The 19,508-nt window shown below is 45.3% G+C and overlaps 1 long non-coding RNA gene across 1 annotated transcript; it reads right to left on the bottom strand.

Annotated features, from left to right (window-relative positions):
* Window positions 1-684: 684 nt before the first annotated feature.
* Window positions 685-17,988, bottom strand: LOC144681632 (uncharacterized). Its single transcript, XR_013576816.1, has 3 exons — window positions 17,852-17,988; window positions 16,253-16,335; window positions 685-1,147 (listed from the first exon to the last, which is right to left on the bottom strand). It is a non-coding gene; the product is annotated as an uncharacterized LOC144681632 (long non-coding RNA).
* Window positions 17,989-19,508: the final 1,520 nt, after the last annotated feature.

Here is a 19,508-nt window from a genome sequence, read left to right on the forward strand (position 1 = left end):
TGATAACTCGAAAGAGTATAAGTGCTGCAAATGAAGTGATTTCAGGTGTTGTTGTGGATTGTTGTTCTCAGTCTTGGTGCCTGTTGCTAAGTTGCTATAGCGATTGGTGGTGCACACCGGCCCACATTTGATGTTACCATTTTCCTCTGTTGTCATCTAGTGTCCCTCAGACGCAAGAATCATGTCACACTTGCAAGCATCCTTCTTCAATGGTATCAATGGAGAACATGAAAAGGCTGTGCCTGTGGTACTGTGGAACTTGTGGACTGTGGCACTGCCAACCCTGGGGACTTGATCTTGTGTAGCACCGCTACAAGCGGCGGCATGCAATTTGATTTCTCCTGTCCCAAAGTTTTACCACAAACTCTTCACAACTTAAAAAAAAATTCATCTGGCTAATACTTCTGTTTTTCAGATAAATGAATTGTTGGTCGTGGTGATGCATTATGGTACCAACAGATGCCAATTATCAAATGGCCAATAAAACTATCACCTGGTCATCACAAGTCAGAATTTCTTGCTTGTGAACACACAGGCCAATTCAGTAAATCCAAAATTGTGTAAGAAGAGGAGCCTGCTATGATATTAACCATTCCCATTAGTGTGAAGAGTTCCAAAGGACAGCTTTCCATATAAAATAATATGAAGAAATTAGATGTTATGACATTTGTCACCTTGTCAAAGATCAATTCAAGGGTATGGATTTTGCTTTTAGAGTTCCCTGTTCCAGGTTCAGATGATCTGCTTTGAACCTTTCTGAGAATTGTCAAATAGTGATACATGTTTGTAACTTCCTTGGCAATCTCTTTATTGATGGTTTGCCAGTGAACATTTATGGATCCAGCACATTGCAAAGCTGGTCACTTTGTTCTTTACATCTTTATATTTTTGTTGCGATGGTGGCCTGGTGGTTGGTGTCAAGTGTAACATCAGTAAAAAGGTTTTTTATTCTTATAAATCTTAATCTCACAAAAGTGACATTTCGACATGAAGGCAGGCCTTTTTGAAAACCTTCAAAACATCTGCATTAACATTTTCAGCAAATTCATTCGATGATGTTGTTGGATGATGGTGGTGACCTGATACAGCTGCTTGATGACAGCACAATCTGCTGGCGTAGCCAATCTATCTTCTTCACAGGGCAATACTGTTGAATAATATTGAAAGTCCATTGTAAAGGCGGAGCAATGTTTCTGTTAACATGAGCAATTATGATGTATTGATTGTAAAACATTTTCCTTCTCTCTTGAAAGCATTCGCTTCATGCTGGGGTACAATTCCATGGCACTGGCTACCCTTATTTTATAGCTTTCTTCATGTATCAACCTAGATTATGATTGCCTGCAGTTCATTTTACAAGACATCACAACTGAGTCGGATTCTGTTTCTTAGAGCAGTGGTCATTGGATAGGAAACATTGCTGATAGTTTTTTTCCCATAAATTACCTATAGGGAGAAAAAGCCTGCCGCCCTTGCCTGATATTACCTAGACATGACCAATACCAATGTCATTGACTCTTAACTGCCGTCTGAAGTTGTCCAGTAAGTCTCTCAGCTGTATTAGACAGTACCACAAAGAATCACTTCCTCAGAACAATTCAAGACGGACAATAAATGTTGGCCTTCACACTGATGTCTACATCTGAAGAATGGATTACAAAATAGGAAAATATAAACTGCCAATAGCTAAGGTTTTAGGATAAGTACAAAATGTGGTCCTTTTTGTTTAAAATTAACATTGAGACAACTTTTGCCGTCCACGTGTCTGAGGAGTTTGAACACAGCCCTATTGAGGAAGTACACACTTTCTGCTTCAGCACATTGAGTATGTCTTCTGGTGATTCCAAAAATGACATTTTGTTATTCCTTTATGAAAGATGCTTTTACTTTGTTGCGTTTGTCTACTGATTACATAAACACACTTGTTCTTAGATGGATTAAAGGAAATGCCAGATACCACCTGGGCGTAAATCACAGGCAAAAGAAAATCTGCCTAGCAACTTGAAGGGCAGAAATTTTCGCTCGGCGGGCGGGTGCACGTCCGACCGACTTGAGCGTGAAATGATGTGCGTTAACGTCAGCCGAGTGTGCCGATGTCAATGCGCAGTCGTACGATAGCTCGGTTGGCTCCGGCGTGCCGACAATTAAAAGGCCTGTTAAGGCCATTAAATTATCAATGGTTGGCAGGCGGCGAAAAGGTTTTGGAAACCTTATCCATGGGCGGGATGAGGTTTCCAAAAGCAAATGAAAATAAAATAAAAACTTTAAGTTTTCATTAATAACATATCCCTGCTCATGTGACGGAGTCACATGAGGGGACATGTTTTATTACATTTTAATTTTCTTCATATCTCTTCATCTCCCTGAGGAAGCTCTGTGCCTCAGGGAGATTATGAAGCACTCACTCGCGCACATGCGTGAAGTTCGTGCTTGACTGGCTCGCACTCTCTCTGCCCCGCACAGGCAGCGCTCAGCACTGCCGCTCGTGTTTCATGCTGGGCGGGCCTTAATTGGCCTGCTGGCGATCTGGAATAAAAACAGAAAGTTAAACTCAATCGGTCTGGCAGCATCTGTGGGGAGCGAAACAGGGTTAACATTTCGAGTCTAATATAACTTTTCTTTGAAATTCCATCCTTCAGTTTTTATCCTACATAGCATGTTGTGACAAGATTCTTTACTTCCAGTAGTTCAGCATTTTCCATAAATATCTCTGTTGAGTTTATTAAGATGAGCTATGCTCATATTTTTGCCAAATTGGTCCAAGTTTAAGGTTAATGCTGCTAAATCTCAGTATTCCAGCATTTGTGTTCCCTACTGTGCACTCAAATCTGTGATATGCCTGGTACTATAGTAAACAATGAGACTCCCTCTACTATGCTAGTCTGTATCTTGAGATTTGTTGCTGGTGGGGAAGGGTATATGTCATGAAAACATTCACACTTCTGACCCAAAAGGCTTGAATTAATTATTAAGCATTAAAAATGCATTTCATGATTGAGGGAGAGGGAATAGGCACATCTGCAAATTGGCATATTGTTTTGCAGATTACCAAGCACCATGCACTTTGCTTGCTCTTGAGTTGAGTTCCTCGGCCCTGAGACCAATGGACTTCAAGCCCCTTTGACTTTTATACCATAGCTATTAATTAATGTTGTCATGTTTGCTGATCCCTTGGGGAGCAATTAAAAAATTACAAATAAGACTGAAGCAACTAATGCAGCAATTTGCATTTATGCAACGATGTTAATGTACGAAAACCACTCAAGCCACTCCAGAGGAGTGTTATCAAACAAAATGTGCTCTTGAGCCAGGTAAGGAGACATTAGGACAGGTGGCCAAAAACTTGGTCAGAAGTAGGTTCTGAGGAGGGCCTTAAAAGAGGAGAGAGAGGTAGAGAAGCAGGGAGGTTCAGAGAGGGAATTCCAAAGTTTAGGGCCTTGGCAGCTGAAGGCACAGCTGACAATGGTGGAGCGATGAAAATCAGCGATGCACAAATTAATTTTAATTTGTGTGAACTTCCGTAACATAGCAAAATACTCAGAGCTGTTTCACAGCTGTATGAAAAAAGAAATGCTTACATTTACATAGCAGATTTCAGAACCACCAAACATCTCAAAGCACATTACAACAAATGAAGTACTTCTGTAAAGTATGCAGTGGAATTTTCTGTCTCTGTTGGCGCCATGGCAGGCATGAGTGGACAAGATGGTGAGGAGGCCACAATTGGTTTCATGCTGTCGTGAAACCAGTTTACAATCGTCCATTCTGCCCGTCAATGGTGGACCGCCATTCCCACCTCCGCATGTTGAGAATGTAATTTTAACACATTTGCATCTTATTATAAGCCCTGCTGGCCGGAATCATCCCTCGATGTCAAATTTACCGCCCACGTCATCAGGAAGACACACTGGCCCAGAACACATCTTGCCAAGAATGACATGCAGAAGCCAAGATTTACCATTAGAGCCTTGCTCAGCTCACATCCGGGGAGCAAAAGATGCTGGAGCCCTACAGCAACTGGACCTTGGAGGAAAACGTATATTGCATGCTGGTGGACATGGCTCTGTCGCGAAGCAGCTCACGAAAGGTCACTGTTGGTGTCTGGGGCCTGCTTTGGGACATCAGTTTCTTGGCCATGGTCTGCTACAGATGATCGTTGAGGGCGTGGAGAGGAAGGTGTAGGTTTGACTGGGAGAGGAATGTGTACCAGGGGTGAGTGAGGGTAGGAGAGGGTGAACGAAGGTGGTGGGGTGAGGTTGGGAGGTGGGAGGGAGTACGGGGGAGGAGGCTGTAATGTGGGAGAATGCGGCAACTGAGGAGGTAAGTGTAAGGGGACAGGAAGCCATAAGAGAAGGAGTTTGGGGGTGGGGCAGGACTTTGGCAGGAGAAGGAGTCCGGGGGGAGGAAGGAGTTTGGAGGGGGGGCAGAGCTTTGAGGGGAGGGAGGAGTTCGGATTGGGGGAAGGAGTCCAAGGGGGGGATGGTTTGGCGGGAAGGAGTAAGGGGGTGACGTCCGGGTGAACATGTAAGGGTGGGGTCTGTGAAGTCGATGACTGCCTCCTGAGGGGTGAAATGAGTGGGGGCGTGGTAGCAGGGAATGGTGACAATGAGAGAGGGCAGAGTGAGTTGTAGGGTGGGAGGATGAGGGTGCGATGGTAGCGGTAGAAGGGGTGGTGAGGATGGTTGGTGGGGACCTGGAGGCAGACATGGACCCTGGGAGTGGGAAGAAACAGGTCGGGGAGGTCAATGTGGATGGGGGTGGGATTCTCGGGATGATTGGGAATGTGCCTGTTCACTTCGACATCCCTGAAAGAAAAGGGTTCTAGCTGGTAGGTGACAGTGAGGAGATGGAGGTGATGCCAGAGGGGTCAATAGTGATGGAGGAAAGGACACGGGTGACTGGAGGAGGGGAAAGGACAGGGGAGCTGAAAGCATACTGCACTACGACCGTCTTGCAAAATGGAAAGTGAGCGGAGCCTCGTGTTGGACGGGCACAGGCGCTGCATAGGAGTGTGATCATTGGGCGGGCGGAGATGCAGGTCAGCTCAGATGGAAAACTGAAAGCGAGCCCCAGCAGGCAGAACTGAAAATTCCCGGGACAGTGGGATGAGTGTGATGGAGGAAAGATCCTCATGCTTGGGAGAGTGCTCTGAACGGCCCTGCCACACACCTACTTCTCCCTCCAGAATCACTCGTGGGCCAGCTGTGTGCAGCTGAACTGCTGGGGGTGGAGGGGTGGGTGGACATGTGAAGCCTGTAAATGAAGCTGAAAGACACCATTACACATTATTCAGTGAAAGTGAATACATTTTCACATTATAAAGTGACAAAATGTGTTTACCTGTGCAACCACTTGTGGTTTTCTAGGCCTACCACTTCTTCGAGGTGCTGTTCTGACATCCGCAGGAGGGGTGGAGACAGCCTGTGCAATAGTTGGCCCTGTTGCCTCTGATGACTTTGGTGTGGGTCCTCTGGAGAGGCGAGGCCTTGAGGGCCTCTCTTGCTCTGGCAGTTCTCCTGCAGGCCAACTGCTCCCTCTGAAATGACAGAGGACGAGGTTGAGGGGGTCACAGGCAAAGGGGACTCGGAGGGAGTGGACAGCCTCTGAGGTTCCTGAGTCGATGGCTGAGGGGTGCCCAGCTGCCACTCCTCCTCCCTTTGGGCGCCTGAGGCCTCCGACCTTACGCGAGCACCTGGGGGGACATCGAGGTGCCCTGTTTCCCTCTTGCGTTGCCACTGCAGGAACTCACCCATGGCTACCACGATGGAATGTGGGTCTGCACACATCTCCACATTCTGCTGGACCAGGGTCTCCATGGCGTCCGCCATCCTTCCCATGGAGACCTCCATACACGCACACGTGGGCATCACTTCTTCAGAGAGCAGGCGGTCGTACTCGCCCAACTCGTGTGCCACTCTGTTGAGGGCTTCCAACAGCTCTGTGTGATGTTCCCCCGCCTTCTGCTGACTCTCCACGATGAGTTGGAAGGTCGAATCCAGAGGCTCATCATCTGACTTGGGCCTCTCAGATGCCTCTTCCCCAGCAGTCCTCCGAGCACCAGGGAGCTCGGCTGAACCTGCCTCCTCCCGCTGCAGACACGTGTCTGTGCTGTCACCACCAGATTGTGAACCCAAGCTTGCTCTAGATCTAGGTCCCAACAATGTGTGTGTCTCTGTGCTGGTGGAGGGTGTGGGTAAGCGCTGTGACGGGTCTCCCAGAATGCTTATTTCCAGCTCTTCAATGGAGGAGGTGCCCCCTTGGCTGGAGGTGAGAACCTGGATGGAGCTGAGGGACTGGCTGGCTGAGGGTGTCAGTCGCTTGTCAGCGCTCCCTGTGAACCAAAGTAGAGATAATTAGTGCCTGGCAGCTGAGTTAAAAACAGGAGAGAGAGCACTCACAGTTGCACTGAGAGATGGATGATGTGGTACAGGATCCTCACTTGGGTGTTCGCCGTCGACCTCACTGTCCCCGCAGGCACGGTCCACGTCCTCACCAGTCAGCACAATGGCACGTTCCTCAAAGTGAGTGAGGGACCTAATGTAGGCCACTCCACCCCCAGCCTGGGACCTCTTCCTGCTACTCTGAGCCAGCTTCTCCTGCATGGAAACAGATAGAGGGAGTGCGAGCAGGACACATGGCACTGTGTGGAATGCTTGTGTGGTGAGTGGAGCCATGGATGGGATGAGGACGCGAGCTCCAGAGGATATGAGCCTGATGGAGATGTGAGGGTGTGCGTGAGAGTTAGTGGTTGGTTAGTCCTCGGGGTGTGAGATCCCTGTGGATGTGTGATGGTTTTGTGACTGTGTGAGTTGAGAGTGATGAGAAGATTGACTTACCTTGGCAGAACAGATGAGATCATTCATGGATGTCTTCTTTTACAGGACATTGGTGCTGACCACTGCTGCCACAGCATCCCATGCTGGATTGGTGACCTTGCTTGCTGGCCTTCACCCAGGGCAGTGGTAGAGGACATCGTGGCGGACCTCCACTGCATCCAGTAGGCGCTCGAGGGTGATGTCGCTAAACCTTGGCAATCATCAGTTTGCAGCAGCTTCCTATCCCTTGATGAGTTTAGCTCTTTGCAGGGCTACCTTTAAATATAACACCCAGTGACGCTGTCAGTGAGGTGACAGTGGGGTGGGCGAATCAGAGGAAGCCCTGCCAGCGACCCAGTATCTTTCCCGGGAATGCATGTTTGATGAGGCGGGTTTGGGATGATGCGGCATGAAAACCCACCTTTGCGGCCAACGGGTAAAACATCATTTTTCCCACCCGATACCACACTTAGTGCAAATCTGGAAAGATTCTGCCCATAGTCATTGTTCAAATGTAGGAATTCAGGAATCTTATTGGGATTCTTAGTTTTGTGTTGTTAGGATATAAGCAACAAATCACTCATAAGGGATTGTAGAAACACGTTGTGGGTTCATTTATTTAGAACAGGCACATGAGAACATATATTCATAGGTCGAAAGCTTGAAGACATCAGCAGCAGAGCTGTGTGTGCGTGTACTCTGCTCACAGGTAAAAGTGAAACAAAGACTGATCGCATGACTCTCTTCCCTACTAGTGAGATCATGCTGCCATCCCTTAAAGGCATATTACAACACTTAGCACTACTTCTAAGTTTCTTCCGTCATACGTCATTGTATGATAAACCCGCATTCTTTGCAAAGTTTAAGCCTCCAATTGTTAGTGAAAGGTCTCACACATCAAGAAAGGCCACTTTTGCCATTTTTAAACATTTCAAAGATGATTCACTACTTTAGCTCAAAATGTCTTCCTCTATTAGTACTGGATCTCCTTATAAAGTCATATTTTCCATATCAAATCCCCTCCAAAAATAGCTTAGTAGTGCAATTAAAATGACCTGGAATGCAGGTTGAAACATCATATTCTTTCCCACTTTTTTTTTTCAATTTTAATCTCTCCAAGTTTGTGTCCTGGGAGATTTATTTTTTCAGTTGGATAGTCTAAGCTGCGGATGGCTTTTGCCTGAGTCATTTTGTTTTCAGGGTAACTGGAAGGCTCCTACTTCACAACAACATTTGCTCCTCACACTAGTTCTTATTGCATGTGAGGAGAGTTCTGCTGCTTTATGGCAACCTCTTGGTTCAGCTGAGAACTGGCAAAACCCAGGAAATGAATGCAGATGGCCTTGGACATCATTCAAGGGCTGAATTCAAACCCAGGACCCTCCAAGGGGATGAAGATATCTCAAACCACACAGGCCTGGTACATGTGTAGGTATGCTGTATATGTCCAGGGAAAAGGAAATATGTTTCAGTATGTGCGTGAGTGAATATACTAAACTTCATTTACGTGTGAGGAATTTCTTGTGGTATAATTGGAACATTTGCAAAAGAGCTTACTTTACACAGGTTTAAAAAAAAAACTGAGGGCTGTGTTTTCCAAAAGTGTTTGCTGAGCTGGCAGAGCTTGTAAAATCCTGACAATTCTCAAAAGAAGGAAACATGTATTTATTATAAAAAGTGATGGGAAGCAATTTTAAGCATATCCTAAATCTTTATTGACTGTGAGCGGCTGTAACATTCTGGTTCTGGGCATTTTATTCGCAATACGTGTGTTGCTGTCTTACCTGGAGAAAATATGGGGTAACTATGTGGCTCAGCTTTTAGTGTAATTATCATGTCTTGCTGTCAGGGAAGGTCATGCCATTAGCGCTCTGAGATGGTTATAGGCATCAAGTGAATGTTTTATTCCCCACTCAACTCATATTTTAGCATATCCAAGGAAAGTGAAAGGGTCAGCGCACAGCCCTTGTTACTTCAGCTTTTATTCCTTTTCAACCAGTGGAATATGATAGTGATTCAAATAAAAGTGATTTGAACAAAGCAAAATAAGGGGTGGAATCACCCGAGATTTGCACTAAGTGCGGTAGCGGGCAGGTAAACCCACTATGGCGGGTTTTCATGCTGTATCGTCCCAAACCCGCCACGTTATTTATGCACCTCCGGGAAACATGCCGTTTCCATGGTGAGTGGGCTCTCATTCACTCACCCACCATCACCTTGGCGCTTCATCAGTCCAGCTGCGCACAGACATCTCAGTGCTTCTAGACCACGACTGCCCCAAAGGCGACATGGCCCTGAAAGGCAAAAAGACTGCAGCTCCCCAGTTCAGCGATGCATCACTGGAACACCTTTTGGATGCTGTGGAGACCCGCCGGGATGTCCTCTGGTCACAGGATGGGCAGCAACCTTGTTAACGCAGCTTGGGAGGCAGTGGTCAGCACCATCGCCTTCAAAAGAAGACAGCCAACCAGTGCCGCAGGAGGATGAATGATCTGCTCTGTTCTGCCAGGGTAAGTCGCTCTTCTCATCACTCTCAACTCACACACTCACAAACCCATCACACATCCACAGGGACCTCACCCACTGCTGGTTCAAGGGACATCACCATTCACTCTCTCACACACACTGTCATTGTCTTCATCCCATCCATGGGATAATTCACCACCCACACAGGCCAGATATACATCATCTGGCCTGGCAGGCATCCTGCTTACACTTTCTCCATCTCTGTTCATGCAGGACAAGCTGGCACACAACAACAGGGAGAGGTCACAAACCGGTGAAGATTGCCTGAAATCAAGGTCCTCATGGACTTTGAAAACAGAGCCATCCAGCTGGCCAGTGAGAATATGGACCGGTCCTGTGCTTGAGGTCGGCAGTGCCCAACCAAGTGAGGATCCAGCAGTGCAACATCCATCAGGCAACCATGCTGTGAGAAATGTGCCCTGTTTCACAGGCCACTGCCATGCACTAATTATCTCCCCTTCCGCAGGCACATCTGGGAAACAGCCGATGGAGTCCTTGACCCAGGGGCCTCCAATCAAACCCTGAAGAAACCTCTGAAGAAGAATCAGAAGTCACCTTCCCTGAAGTCCCGTCACAGCGCTCACCCACACCTTCCACCAGCACAGAGACACACACCTCGGTGGGACCTAGCTTTAGAATAACCTCGGGATCACAATCTGGGGAACATTTCGCACTGTCTGATCTACAGCAGGTGGAGGCAGGGACACCTCTGGTGCGCAGCGCTCGGAGGACTGCCGGAGGCCAGAAATGTGCTGAGTCCGAGTCAAGTGACGAGCCTCTGGACTCAGTCATGCCACAGTTGCTGGAGCTGCAAAGGCAAGCTCGGGAACATCAGGAAGGGATGTCCACTGTGTCCTTCAGGTTGCAAGGCACGATGGAGGAGTCCATCCATCTTCAGGCTGAGGTGATAGCACCGGCATGCCAGCGCACTGAGGTCAACACTGATGGATAGGATGGTAACCGCCATGGAGACCTTGGTCCAGGACGTCGCTCCTGCACTGCTGCGTGGGCTTAACCCCATCGCTGATGCCATAGTTGGCCTCCAACAGTGTGTATGCGAGAAGGGTGCTGGGCGGCTCAATCTCACTCCACCTACCCCTTCTCCTCAAGGAGTCAGCCTGGGGTCCTCAGGCACCCATAGGGAGGAGGATCAGTAGGTGCACACTCTGAGGCCATCCAACCAGGTGACTCCGAGAGTGTCCGGCCCATCGGAATCCCATCTCCCTGTGACCTCAGCAGCTCCACCACCACAGGCCAAGGAGGGTGCCACTGCCACATTGCAGGCTGAAAGTAGGCTGGAGCCCTCCAGGTCTTGGCCCTCCAGAGGACGCACGCAGAGGTCATCACAGACAGGGCGTTGCAGTCAGCAGACTGACTCCACCCTCATTGTGGATGCCCGGGGAACACCAAGACATAGCAGCAGGGTTAGGAAAGTTAAGAAGATGTAGCTGCACAGCCTGGGCATGGGTGTTAATCACTTGTACATATTGTTCACTATTGTCAATAAACTCCCAAGAATGTCTCCCTACCTATGGCTCCTTGTTCTGATGAGCAGTGTTCTTGTCACTCAGATGTGAAACCTTTCTGCACAAGATAAAAGGTAGGTGTATTAGTTCAGGGCCTCTTCCCTGTGCTCTGTGTGGCCTTTTGTGTGTGATGGCCCAGCCTCACACTCCTTGGAAACATTACTGATGCCTGCATCTCAGTGGTGTTGGTCATTGCTGGCCTGCATCCCCCACCCCCCAACCCCACAAGTCGCCTCAACGGCTGGGCTGCCATTAACCCCGAACCCCCTCAAGCTTGAAGTCCAACAGGCGACTCTGGCGTGTGCTGCACAACGTTACTGTGTACCCAGCTCTGAGTTTCCTTCAAAGTGCAGCCTGTCAAATGAACTCCTTTCTACTGCTCTTGTGAAACACGTCGGTGTGCTTTCCCGCCGATGTGGACGGACGATCCAGCGGGCAGGCCTAATAATGACACGCTGATGTATTACAATGAGGTTCCCGATGTCTGATGGCGGGTAACGTGGACCGCCATCGACAGGCTGAGCGGACAATCGCGAACTGGTTTCACGCCGTTGTGAAACCGATCGTGCCATATTGTCCGCTCACGCCACCGAAAATACCTGACGCCGGAGGGCACATAAAATTCCGCCCAAGGATATGTATTCTATGTATGCAGAGGTATATGTGGTTGGTAGCTGAGAAAAAATACAATATTGTGAAGTATGTTTAAAAAAGTGTTCAGTTCATTCTGTTTGAGCATATGGCTTCCTTAACAGTGCTAAAAATTATACTGAAAATTGAGGGGTTGAATTTCTACAAGATTCTCCCGCTCATTTCCCGGATAATCATGGAAACACTGGGCCGGATTTTCAATGCGGGGTCGGGAACCCAAAACTCGGATGAATTTTGGTCCTGACCCCAAGCCTCAACAGCATTGCCCTCGCAACTCCATTTTTAAATTCAAATAGCCTAAATGGCCAGGAGGTGAACTTGGGGAATAACTAGAGTCTCCGAGCACCTGCAGGAAGCAGGAGATGCCCGTCTGATGCCAATGTCAAAGGCAGATAACAGCCATGTTGGGAGCTATAGGTATCTTGCTGAAGAGAGCAGGAAGCTCCTAACAGGGCCAGCAGTGCCCACAGCAATAAAAAGATCCATGAGGGAAAAAATAAAGAGTCAGCGCTCACATTGGCATAAGTAGTTCCCTTAAAAAAAACAATTTTAAGGCAAAGAAAAATGAACTGTATTTGGCCCCACAGTGAACTAACGTGAAACAGACTGTTCAAGATTGTTGCATTAAAGGTTGAATATTAGAATCCCGAATGCACAGGTCCCTTAACCAGGTCCTTAAGGAGCTTAAGGGGCCGTTAATTGGCACTGAGTGTTTTTCCCATTCTCTCCCCCCATGCTCGCCCTTTGAAAATCACAGACTCTCCTTGAGGCATTGGGATTCCAAGACAACCCCTGGAACTGTGATCTTCAAGCCGTACCAACAGTCCTGACCCTGTGGCCCTTTAACAATCTGGCCCCCTGTATTTCTGGCACTTTTGCATTTCTTATGGGATTAGATCGGAGGTAGGGGGGGAGCAAAGCAAGGAGGGTGAGATCATGGGGTGGGAGGTGACAGAGAGGTCCTAGAGGGGAAAGACTGGAGGCGGAAGAGATTGTGAAGTAGGGGGTGAGATGATGTGGTGTGGAGATTGTGGGAATGGGGGCAGGTTGCAGCAGGTTAGTTTGTTGGGCTTGCTGGACATGCCCTTGCTCCCCCTGGCCCACAAGCAGTGCTAGAAAAGTACTTACCTACTAGATCCAAAGATCATCACCTTCCTGTAATTACCTGGCTGACTATTATTACAATAATTAACCCACATATTGAAAGATTACTCACCCTCCACCAACAACCACCCCCATCCCCCACCAACCCCCTGGTTGAGACAGAAGGCAAGGTTATGTGGGACTGGAGTACAGAAGCAGAACTGAAGTAGCTCTATGCTTTGTGACACAGACCATCTGTCCATACAGTGAGTTCCAGCTCTTGGCCATGTCATTGGAACATATACTAATGTGCCAAGCATTTCCCCAAAGGAAGTGCAAAAATTGTTGGGTTGTTTAGATGATCTGTTGTAATGATGTTAATTAAGGGATAATTGTTGTCTGGGGACAACTCCCGCCACTCCCCACCCACCCTCCACCTCCCCCGTCTTTCTTCGAAATAGTGCGATGGGATCTTTAATCTCCAGCTGAGAGGGAAAACAGGGCCTCAGTTTAACATTTCATCCCCACAATGCTGCGCTCCCTCAGAACTGTACAGGAGTTGTGATACTGAAATGATTTAAAAGGGGAGGAACATATCAAATTGTAATAAAATAAAATACATGTTTGGAACAATAAAGCTCTTTGTAAGCATTCTAATAATAAAAACAATTCTCAGGGACTTACTTTTACAATATCCCATGAACTGTTATTGCGTTTTTTTAAACTCAGGTGTGGAAAAGATACCCTAATGCTGGAAGAATTGTTCTCCAACAGAATACATGCACAGCCTGCGCAGTACATTGCAGAAGTACTTCTGGTTGGGGATTAGTTAATAAAGCACAGACCAGGATCAAATCTGGGTTTAATCTACTGTCTGCATGGCTCTGTCAGACACTGGGCAGCTCTGAGCAAGGAGTCATCCAGGTGAGCAAAACAACTGAGCGCAGTGCGCTGAGTTCCTCAGCTTACCCCTATTTTATCAGCATTAAAGGGAAAAACATAACACAATGTGACAAATCCGAAATGCAGTGAGACCTGTTGAAGTAACTGATATTCAAGCAGTATGAGCTTCATAAAGAAACTACCGTTTATTGGCTTTCAATCTTTTGCTTCGAGGCCTGAGTAGGCCACATTTCAAAGAAATCAAATATAAGCTTCCATGACCAAACCCATAACCAACCAAACTTGATCATAAATCCCAATATATTATAAATAACAGTAGCTGAGGAACATAATTGATCCTTATATGGTCTCTTTAAAAGTATGGTTGACATTTGGAACCTAAATATATCAAATGTAAGTGTATCAAAAGCCAGCCTTATGTAACTGTTGCATTTATATTCCAAACTATTTTCAAAAATGCCAAGATATTTTAAACAACTGTAGTCAAAATGGATAACATTAATACACTGCCAATCAAACCTTTAAATTGACACTGGTTTATTCTGTTTACCCAGGATCACCTCATACCAAAAAAAACCTGCTGAGAACTTAACCAATGAAGTGCTGTGGTGAAGCTGATAATGCCCAGATAGTTCTTGGGCATGACAAGCACCCTAGACACTGAGTTAACCATCAGTTAATAGTAAGGTTAAAGTAAGGTCAGTCCAGTCAAACACGTGTTCAGCACTCTGGGCATACAGTGCATAATGGGGATTATTCCAGGTTGATGTCTCCTTCAGTTGTTTGACCCAGGGATTCAGGCCTGATTATGTTCATAGTTTGGTTTTTCAGCAATTCTCGCAGCCATTTGAGAATGCGCAGTTTAGGACAATGTTAGAGGAGTCTGCACCCTCCCTCTGCACAGTGCTGTCTGACTGAGCTACAGAACACCATGGAGAGCGTCACTAATCCAGAGACACTCTGCAGAAGAGTTCTCCTGAAGACAAGTTCCCAAACTGGGGCATAGTTTCCATAATAAATATTTCGACTGGAAGTGGGGAGACCTTGGCTCCAAACTAAATCAGGCAATGTTATCTAGGTTCCCCATGTTAGGGAACCAGATATTGTAATGTTTCAATAAATTCACTGCTACCCAGCAGTCTGCTCGCACGCCAATCTTTAGCTGCTGCTCTTCCTCTCTGTCCTCCTTACGCTGTTCCTTAAAACATACCTCTTTTTTTAAGCTTTGATTAAGCTAATATCTCATGTGGCTCAATGTCAAATTTTGCTTAGCAACACTCCTGTGTCGGAACGTTGTATTATGTTAAAGGCGCCATGTAAATGAAAGTTGCTATTGTTGTATAGAGAGAGTGATTGATACTGGCACAGATGATGGAGATTAGGTAACATTACATTTGTGTCACTTAGCTGTACTGCTCAACTGACTAACAAGGGGTCACATACTAAGATAAAAGCAAAAAACTGCGGATGCTGGAAATCCAAAACAAAAATAAAAATACCTGGAAAAACTCAGCAGGTCTGGCAGCATCTGTGGAGAGGAGCACAGTTAACGTTTCGAGTCCGAATGACCCTCCAACAGAACTAAGTAAAAATAGAAGAGAGGTGAAATATAAGCTGGTTTAAGGGGGGTTGCAACAAGTAGAGCTGGATAGAGGGCCAGTGATAGGTGGAGATAACCAAAAGATATCACAGACAAAAGGACAAAGAGGTGTTGAAGGTGGTGATATTATCTAAGGAATGTGCTAATTAAGAGTAGAAAGCAGGACAAGCAAGGTACAGATAGCCCTAGTGGGGGTGGGGTGGGGTGAATGAATCAAAAAAGGCTAAAAGGTAGAGATAAAACAATGGATGGAAATACATTTAAAAATAATGGAAGTAGGTGGGAAAAGAAAAATCTATATAAATTATTGGCAAAAAAGGAGGGTAATCGGAAAGGGGGTGGGGATGGAGGAGAGAGTTCATGATCTAAAATTGTTGAACTCAATATTCAGTCTGGAAGGCTGTAAAGTGCCTAGTTGGAAGATGAGGTGCTGTTCCTCCAGTTTGTGTTGAGCTTCACTGGAACAATGCAGCAGGCCAAGGATGGACATATGGGCATGAGAGCAGGGTGGAACGAAACTGGAGGAACAGCACCTCATCTTCCGACTAGGCACTTTACAGCCTTCTGGACTGAATATTGAGTTCAACAATTTTAGATCATGAACTCTCTCCTCCATCCCCACCCCCTTTCCGATTCCCTCCCCTTTTTTCCAATAACTTATATAGATTTTTCTTTTCCCACCTACTTCCATTATTTTTAAATGTATTTCCATCCATTGTTTTATCTCTACCTTTTAGCCTTTTTTGATTCTTTCACCCCACCCCACCCCCACTAGGGCTATCTGTACCTTGCTTGTCCTGCTTTCTACCCTTAATTAGCACATTCCTTAGATAATATCACCACCTTCAACATCCCTTTGTCCCTTTGTCTGTGACATTTTTTGGTTATCTCCACCTATCACTGGCCCTCTATCCAGCTCTACTTGTCGCAACCCCCCTTAAACCAGCTTATATTTCACCTCTCTTCTATTTTTACTTAGTTCCGTTGAAGGGTCATTCGGACTCGAAACGTTAACTGTGCTCCTCTCCACAGATGCTGCCAGACCTGCTGAGTTTTTCCAGGTATTTTTGTTTTTGTTTAGGGGTCACATACTATACAGGCCTAAATAGTCACCGCTCCAATGTGCCAGCAGCTGCAGGACCACTTACTGAACTGATGCAAAGAGGTAGCAGCGCACTTCCATCCTTATACATAGTAGCCACCTTCCTCATTTTCCGTTCCTACGAGGGTACTATGTAGAAGGAGCATCTAGTTAGGAAGTGATAGACACACACCATAAATTCTTACCAAAGTAAAGCACAAAAATGTATTCCCAGTGTGAAAAAGTCTTACAACACTACTGTTGCTTCAGTTGAAAATTTAGCCATTCAGAAAGAAAAACGTAAATGCCTTGAAGCAACTGTGGGCAATGCTCCTTTAAAGATTGTGTGTTGATAATGTGCCAAGGTTAGCCCACTACCAGCTACAGGATTTTATGACAGAACGAGAGTGGTAACCTATTTTGGTTAATGGAGCTGTACTCATTTTTGTAGTGTCACATATGTTTCTGAAAAATGTTGGGCCAGCTTACTGAAGCGAAATGTGATTTGCCTGGTGTGTAGTAATCGTTTTGAATGTAGGAAGAGATGAAAGTTTGAACTTTAGGGTTGGGACCACAGAGAGAGATCTGCTTCCACATACTGATACATATCTCTGCAGGACAGTGTGAGGGTGTTTCACACCTTCATTTTCAAATCTTTTTCTTCATTCAGACCTGCTAATTGATTCATGTTCTTCTGTTGACATCTTTATTTACAGGCACCACAGTATTCCCCACATTCTAAATCTGTTAGCATTTCCCTTGAAATTGCCTGTGACTGTTCAATGAAATTATACAGGGGATTACCATCGTTGAATCTCCTGATTTTCTTTCCCCCAAAGGACTAAGAACCTATGTACATAATTTTGCGCACACAAGAGACTCCCTGTCTCTACAAAAGAAGTGCATTGTCTATTATTAAACTACAGTAACACTCTGAGGCTTGATGACTGCTAAGGGAGATCAGTATTCATCATTGTATATTGTGTTTGTCAACACAATGAACACTGAGACTTGAATTCCACATGGATTCACTTAGTGTTGCAAGAGTAAAAATCAACAAGTTCCTCCTTGTCCCCTATTTACAAAATGTCAGGAATTACAAGTTAATGCATCGGTACAGTTGTACGTTTTGCTGACACAGTTTTGAGAGGAGTCTGCACTGATACAACATGTTTGTTTGCATGATTGTGCAGATTGATCCAGCAATTGTGATAGCTGAAGTGAAGCACTGGGAGAAACTGGATTGGGATACGTAGGTACCAATCTGCTTTATCTGAGAGCATTGCTTGTGGCATTATTCAGCCCTTTATATTTCCTCTCCCAGAGATTTGTAATGACTATCATATTAATAGAAATATGTTACCTCATAATCTACATTTGTTTTTACGAGATCTCTGAATTACTTGCGATTATGTTATGCTATTTGCACAGCCTTAAATTCTCCTATCCTGTTGAGGTGGTAATATTTATGCCATTTATATGAAGTTGGCACCATCTCCTATGACAATTGTTTGCCATCTGGGGTGTGAACTCTGCTTCGATTGTTTATTTGGACCTTGATGAACTTTAATTAATGCTGACATAGGGTGCGCCTTACGCATCTAAAATACAACAGTAAATTTAACAATGTTGCAATGCTCTTATACTGTAATATAAATTAATTTACCACACGTGAGGATGCAGAAAATAGGTTAGGAATCACAGGAACTGGGTGGTGTAGTGAATTTTCACACTGTTCTTTCAACTCAAGGATGTGGGGGTCAAATAATCCAGGTTCCTGGGATTAAAGCCACTGAGACAACCCGTTGGTTGTAAAGATTGTACATAAAATGACATCAGGAAATCAGGATTCAGGTCCAAGATCAACGCAAACTTGGCCCACAATTTAGCACAGCTTATAATTACACAGCGACAATTAGATCAATAAGCATGACAATGAAATGGAAAACCACTCTGAATGTTGGGGGCTCTGATATATTTGTGGTTCAGGTGGTGAGAGCTTTGTTCTTAATTTTTCCTGATGATAGTTTCAGAAAATTTAACTGTTCTATTCTCACACATCAATATGAGCTGCATATCTCCGTCAAAAGCAGTGGTGTACACTTGGGATCTTCACTTTCTATACAAGGACATCGCACCTCCACAGATGGAATATCAAGGACAGCCCAGCCCAAACTGGGGTCACCCAGACCTGACTGTTCAGCACATTGTGAATGAAAGTGGTCTATGGAAATTTATCGCAGGAGTCAAGGCAATCCATCCAACAACACACAGTGCTGTGACTTGGCTGTCCAATTCAGACTTAGACTTGCAAAGCTGTAAGATGTTAGATCATGTTAATATCTATTAATAAGTCCAAAAATTAATCAAAAAATGTAAAAGAGAAACAAAGTATCAATCCTGGAACTGTAGCGTGAAGTAACTTATGTTGGTGTACCTGCAATTAGCACTACCAAGTGTGGTGATGCCAATTAATCCCCTTTCCTGATTTAGCCATACCTGAGGGAAAGGCCAGAGAATTATCCAAAATTTCCTAATGGCTAGATTAAAAGTAGCATAGAAGCCATTACACGAGTAGATTATCTACAGTGTCTATGGGCTATAGGAGATCTTGATATGAGGTGAGGAGGATGGGAAAAATGAAGAAGACATGCTTTTAAGAAGCATATAATGCTATGTTTTCCAATGGAACAATTATATGTCATTTCATTTTAAATCCCTTTGTCGATACTGGTTCTGCATGATATGAAGACAAAACATGACTTATTCCTGCGAGAAAGTCAATTATTAGAAAGTCACTTTGTTAACGTTGGTCTACACCCGCCCTTTGATTAGTTAAGTAGCCCAATGCACACTTCAACAGATAAAAAGGATAAAGCACAAACCTCCCTACCATTGTTTCAATTGACATAGGTGCGTTTGCAGAAGAGTTGTGATTAATACTGAATTTTGGTGAATGATAATAGTTTTGAGTTACTGCTTAATGGAGGAGTTATATATCATAGCCTCTTTCACAATGCCGATTCAGAGGTGCACATTCCAGATTAGAGTTAATTTTACAAAATTGGCAACTGGTATGCAACAATATTCAAAATCAAAATTATTTCAAAATTCAGTTCCACTTAAAGCCATCGCTAACTTTCTGATTAGTGTGGTTCAGAAGTTGCTGACAGCAGTAGGAGGTCTTGTGGCTCAGTAACACCCCTGCCTCTGAGCCATTAACTCCAGTTTCAAGCCCCACTCCAAGACCTGTTAATCATGGGAAGGATGTTTATAATGCAATTCCATAGGTTGATAATCAGTTTACTAATCCTTCCAACTGT

This window comes from Cetorhinus maximus, chromosome 6, assembly GCF_964194155.1.
Source record: "Cetorhinus maximus chromosome 6, sCetMax3.hap1.1, whole genome shotgun sequence".
Classification (NCBI taxonomy): domain Eukaryota; kingdom Metazoa; phylum Chordata; class Chondrichthyes; order Lamniformes; family Cetorhinidae; genus Cetorhinus; species Cetorhinus maximus.